We start from the raw sequence: 6,461 nt of genomic DNA on the forward strand, positions 1-6,461 counted from the left end.
TCCCTCCCTCCCTGCCTGCAAGGGACCTGGAGAAGTGAATAGTGTGTAATTCCGGGAGCTTCAGGGAAGAGTCCAGGATCGGGTACAGAAGGATTAGTTTGGGCAGGTTTGGGCAGAACACTTAGTTGAGCTTGGATGAGCCAGGGCCTAAACCCAGCCTGAGGTAGAGGTGGAGTGGGAAGGGCTGAGCACATCCCTGCCCATCTTGGACTCAGCCTCATTCTCAGGCTGGCTGCCTGAATCACAATGATCAGTTGTGATGGGGGGAAGAACATGGTAAATGAGAACCCCATCCTACCCAGCTAGAACTGAGGGACCCTACCTTCCTAGCTCATAGAGCTAGTGGGAGAAGAGAAGGGAAAAGATTAAGCCTCATTTTCCTCTCTGCCTGTCTACCCCTTCCTTTCTCTGTTTTTCCTCTCTGCTCTAGTCTTATCTCTCTCTGTCCCCAGTGTTCCTTTTCTGCCCTGTAGTTTCTCCTTGCCCTTCTTGCAGTTTTCTGTTTCTCTGGAATCTTTTATCCTGGGCCCAGTCAGTTATCCAATCTTAGAACCTTGACTCAAGTTCTCCCCACCTTCCCACCCTCTTGTTCCTGGGACCTGGGCAACCCCCAGCCATGAGAGCCTGGCTTGGTCATTGGGCATTCCCAATCTTCAGATGTGTTTACACTACCTCTTCCAGCTGGCCTGCACCAGGAGCCCACACTTGGGACTGTCCTCGCCTTTGGGCTGGCTCTGTAGCTGGGACCAGTGATGGCCAAAGCAGGAACCTCCCATAGCTGCTGCTTTGATCCCACAGCAAACACTCCACAGCATGTACCGGGGCCCACCTGGCGCCTTTTCTTAGTGCTTCTCCTCAGGGTCTGGGCCCTGCTCCCCATCCCTATCAGCAGTGAACCCAGGTTTCCCCCTTTGGGGAAGTGGGGTTGAGCTGCTTCTTGGCAGGGATTTGTGACACTGAATTGTTGGGCTGTGTTCACTGTAGATACCAGGCCATGTGCCATGGTATTTGAGTCCCGGGAGGGTGGGGCTGAAATAAAAGTGTGCTTTCTTCCATTTCATAGTGTGTGCTCCTTTTGGCCTGGAGTTATAGTCTGAAGGCCCCCCCCATCCCTGGAATGCTCAAATCTGGAATTGTCGGGGAGGGTTTCAGATAGAGTTGAACCCTCGAGATAACCTGAACAAGGTAGATAGGTGAGGCCAGCAGCCCCCAGGAACTCCTCTACTCAGGGGGTCTACTCTGGGAGGACCAGGCAGGGAGGCCTCAGACCTCTCAGGCTGATGGAAAGGACCAGGGTCTTTGATACTTTGGGAGAAGATGTTATGGTTCCATCCCTTGATTGTATGCAGGAGAGGAGGAAGAAAAAGGCAGCGCTGGCTGGGCATGGTGGCTCACTCCTATAATCCCAGCACTTTGGGAGGCCGAGGTGAGAGGATTGCCTGAGACCAGCGTGGGCAACTTGGCAAGACCTCATCTCTACAATAAATCAATAAAAATTAGACGGGCACAGTGACTTGTGCCTGTGGTTCCAGCTACTTGGAAGGCTGAGGCGAGAGGATCACCTGAGCCCAGTAGAGAAGGCTGCGGTGGCTGTGAGCAGCCACTGCATTCCAACCTGGGTGACAGAGTGAGACTCCAACTCAAAAAAAAAAAAAAAAAAGAAAGAAAGAAAAGGGCAGAGCTTGTCTATAGCCATGACCCATGATTCCATGACCCGCAGAATCCATGGTCCAAAACTGAAGGAACAGGGCCCCCAGATAAAGTTGAGGTCCACTGGTCTCTGGGCAGGACCTGATCAACAACCCACCCTTCACCTCTGACCCATTAAGAGCCTGCCACTAGGGCATTAGAACAGAACAGACCATCCCAAAACCACCAATGGGTGACAAGTCCATAAATGTTCTTGGAACACAGCTATTCCCATACCAGGCCCAATGTTCCTGATGTGATGACTTGTAACACATTGGTTGTTCTACCTTCCTAGCATCCATCCTACTGGATAATGGGCAGCCATCTGTGTTCCATTCTCAGTCCCCATGGGACTGGGTAGCACGGATCCCCGACTTCCCTTCCAGTCCAGCCCAATTACTTCATTCCTCTGGCCACAGGGATCACTTCAAGGACAGACAGGTGAGCTGGGGTAGGCAAATGCAGCTCAGTACTGAGATGTTGCTTGAAGCCATGAGAAGAAGTTCTCTTTTATCTGTGGTTGCTGAGAATATGGGACATTACATGATCTTGCCGCCACAAAGACAGAGAGCAGAACTGGCAGATGAGAGAGACTAAGTCCAAATGGCCACTGTTTGAGCCTCTGCACCTCACTGCGCCTAAAGCCCAATCCAGCTGTTTAAGTAACATGAGTCAGCAAATTGTTTTCTTTGCTTAAGCTGGATTGAATTGGGTTTTCTGTTCTTTGCAGTCGAAAGTATTCTGACAGACACTCCAAAAAGGATATGGGATGCAGTGGAAATCAGACTGGTATAACAGGAAAGAAGACCAGGCAGGTGCAGTGGCTCACACCTTTAATCTCAGCACTTTGGGAAGCCAAGGTGGGAGGATCACTTGAGTCCAGGAGTTTGAGACCAGCCTGGGCAGCATAGCAAGATCTCATCTCTACAAAAAAATACAAAAATTAAGCGGGTGCGGTGGCATGTGCCTATAGTTCCAGCTATTTAGGAGGCTGAGGCAGAAGGATCGCCTGAGCCTAGTAGGCTGATGCTGCAGTGAGCCATAATTGGTACACTGTACTCCAGCCTGGCCGACAGAGTGAGACCCTGACTCAAAAAATAATAATAATACATTTTTAAAAATTAGGCCTGGTGGCACACACCTGTAGTCCCAGCTACTCAGGAAGCTGAGGCAGAAGGATTGCCTGAACCCAGGAAGTTGAGACTGCTATGGGCCATGATCATGCCACTGTACTCCAGCCTGGGTGACAGACTGAGATCCTGACTCAAAAATAAAAATAAAAAAGTAAAGGAAAGAGGAGAACCCTGGCCTGAGAGTGAGAAAGAGAATGAAGGGCAAATGACCAGGAGCAGACAGTTACCAAGCCCTGATTCCACCAAGAGTCAGCCAGTGCCCTTCCTTTATAGTATGACAGTTTTGTTTATGGGAAACTTGACCTGGGGAAAGGTTTGGACCTAGGGCGATAAAACGAACACAGTGTGTTTTCTTGTCAGGACTCATCTTTGCTTGTCATTTATAAGTTGCAGGAATAATTCAAGTCCTGCATTTCAAGAAATGATGCAAGTGAGAGTGTGGTGCAATCTATTAAACTCCGGGCAGTGCTGATGTTGACCAGACTTGGGCAGGGAGGTTGGATGGGGACAGATGGCTCTTTCCGTTCCTGGAGCAGAGGGTACAGGAACTGGGGACAATAGTTGTAGTGTCTGGGAAGCCTCAGTTCCTTCGGGGTGGGCTGACTTGTCACATCTGGAGGTTTCCCCATCTAAACTAAAGCCATTTTGTCACCTCCACCAGGGACCCTCCGTCTCACCACCCACCCTTGAGCCTGAGTCTCTGGCTTTGAACACAAAGAAGGGTGTGTCATCCAACCATCTAGCCTCTCTGCTCACAAGAGACATTGACCCCACCATTCAAGAGCACACCCACATGTAACACCTCTAATCCTCATACAACCCCTTTACCCACAGGACAACTGAGGCTCTCAGCAGAGAAATGACTTGTGTAGGGCTACCCATCTGGCAAATGTTGGGATGAGGAAGCAAATCCAGCAGTCCCAACTCTGGGCCTCGGGCTGCCTCTCAAAAACGCGCTGAAGAAGGGTCGTTACCATCAGTCCTGCTTCATGGCACCTGGATTATTTTCTGCACAATTTAAGCTCCAAGTCGATGTTATTGAGAGTTTTCACTTGATGGGATCTGAACATGAACACATCTACATTTCTCCACTGTCTTCGAAAGTCCAGTCCAGTTGAAAACTCTAATCTCCCACCAGCTTGAGATATCTGCTTCTCTCAATGGCTATCAGGAACTTGAGAGGGAAGCTCATGTCTGCTCCTTCGCCCCTCCCCACACTCTGGGGACATGTGGGGGCTTAATTTGATCCTAGGACTCCTGCCCACTAACTGGAAAAGTTAGGGACACAGCAGAGGCTTCACTGGTTACCTATCAATGGGGAAATTTCAGTGTTCTGCTGTCTCTGAGGAGCTGGCCCTGATCAGAAGGGGCAGGTGCAGAGGTGGGTTCCCCATGAAGCTAAGGAAGTTGAAGCTTCTTGGTCTTACCTGCACAAGCCCCTTCCAAGGCCCCCTCCCTAATTTTGTGATCTTTTTCTTAAAGAAGTCTTTAAAATTGGACAAGCTTCAGGTCCCCACAGCGTTTGGATCCACCCCTGGCTGTGGTGCCCTGGAGTCAGAGTTCAGCTTCACCCCAGTCTTCTTAATCACGGAGGACCCCTCAAAATGTGGCAGCCAAGTCTCTCTTTTCAGCCCAACTATGGTTGGCACACCTTCGTCCTCTTTGTATATGGCATCTCCTTCTGTGTCCCTTGGCTGTCTGGAAAGCCTGGGCAGAGATCCAGCTCCAGCTGCCCTCTGACCTCCATCCTTCATGAGGAGCCTCAGGGCCTGTCCTCCAAACTCTCTCAGGGGGCTGAGCTGGGCCTGCCACTGTCTTCTTCCCAGGCCGTCTGCACTGTGCCTCCTCCTGTATTCTGCAACCCAGCTGGAATGAGCTGCCCATCTCCTGCTCTCAAAGGCACTGCCATCCCCCATAAATAACTCTCTCTTCCAGAGTCACCACTTGATGTTTGTTGAGGAAAAGGGTATCCCTCAGCCTGGATGCTGCTCTCCATCAAATCCTCCCTCTCCCTCACCTCCACCTGTCTTCTACTGGGCGGCCAGACAGTGGGAAGTAGGAGGACAGATTATGGCAGGGCCACTTCCACACACTCTCAGGAACTCTTGGGATGGGGATGTGGACGGAGGCAGCTGGACCTGCGGTTGGTTTTGCTCTTTAGAATGCCAAGTACTGAGAGACGGGGCAAGATGGCGACGGCATAGGTGAACTGGTGAGATTCTCTGAACGTGAGTTCCCAAAAAGGCTATCGCTTCGCTACCCCCATCCCCCAGCCCACCACCAACCGCGCTGGGGGCAGGCCCGGGAACTTCAGTCCCACGCAAGGCCAGATATTGCGCCCCCGCCCCACTGCTGCCGTTCTACTCGTGTGTGGAAGTCTCCGGTCCCAGCCCCCTCCAGATCCCTCCCCGGCTGCATTGTCTCCAGCCCGGGCACCCGGCATCAAGCCGCCGGTCACACAGGGAGGCTCTGGGCACCCGCCCCTCAGAGACGCTGGTTCCATTTCTGGCTGAAGTCCTCTGTTGGGTCCCAGTGCCACTCTCGCTGTCTAGAGCCTGCCCTTTGGAACTTTGGAGCTCTGGAACTCCGGGTCCACCCTGGCTGAGGCACACAGCGTGAGACCCCAACCCAGAGGACCCAGACAAGCGGAGAAAAACAGACCTGCTTAAACTGCCTTGCCATTCTCCAGGCAGACTTCCATTGCCCCGCCCACCTAGCAACAAACTTTACCTCAGCTTTTAAGGCAACAGTGTGAAACAGGAGACAAAGCCCCACCCCTATGCTGCAACGAAAAACAAAAGGGAGAGGCTGGAATCGGAGATCACAGAAGTGACTCTAGTTTGATCGCTTATTTTGACCTATGATTTTATCATTGAAACTGTTGGTCTAGATTACGTTTGGTGTTTACCTTCTGACTTATACTGTTTCTTGATTTTTTTGGCCTGTCTCTGTTTAGCTATCAGTATTCTTTAGGGAATCTTTCTTACCTGTCTTTTTTCACTTCTTCCCAGCCCTGTGTCTCTCTCTCACCTGATAGTTGGTATGTATATCTGTTTTCCCTCTTGCACTTCTCCCTTTCGCTTATTTTGACTTATGATTTTATCATTGTAACTGTTAGTTTAGATCACGTCTGTTGTTGACCTTCTGACCTACACTGTCTCTCGATTTTATTGACCTGTGTCTGTGTAGCTATCAGTACTCCTTAGGCAATCTTTCTTACGTGTCTTTCTTCACTTCTTCCCGATCCTGTGACTGTTTTTCACCTGATAGCTGGTATGTATATCTGTTATCCCTCTCGCACTTCTCTCTTTCGCTCATTTTGACTTATGATTTTATCATTGTAACTGCTGGTTTAGATCACGTTTGTTGTTTACCTTCTGACTTACACTGTTTCTCGATTTTATTGCCCTGGTCTCTGTGTTGCTTCAGTACTCTTTAGTACTATGTAGCTATCAGTACTCTTTCTTCACCTCTTCCCAGCCCTGTGTCTCGTTCTCACCTGATAGATGGTATGTATATCTGGTTTCCCTCTTGCGCTTCTCTCTTTCTAACTCCCTATTGACCCCCACTTCCTCCATTATTTTCCTCTTCTATATGCCCCCTTTTTTAAATCTAGGGACCAAGACTGCAAACTGCTGA

At 50.3% G+C, this 6,461-nt stretch overlaps 1 protein-coding gene across 1 annotated transcript in view; it reads left to right on the forward strand.

Moving 5' to 3' along the window:
• Positions 1–1,053, forward strand: part of GUCY2D (guanylate cyclase 2D, retinal) — a 17,077-nt gene extending 16,024 nt beyond the window's left edge. The window contains exon 20 of the mRNA XM_008062360.1: positions 860–1,053. The gene's annotated coding sequence lies outside the window, so the exon portion shown is untranslated. The remainder of the gene's footprint in view (positions 1–859) is intronic.
• The last annotated feature ends 5,408 nt before the right edge of the window (positions 1,054–6,461 follow it).

The sequence above is a fragment of the Carlito syrichta genome, unplaced genomic scaffold (genome assembly GCF_000164805.1).
Source record: "Carlito syrichta isolate Samal-C Ts95f unplaced genomic scaffold, Tarsius_syrichta-2.0.1 Scaffold305688, whole genome shotgun sequence".
Classification (NCBI taxonomy): Eukaryota; Metazoa; Chordata; class Mammalia; order Primates; family Tarsiidae; genus Carlito; species Carlito syrichta.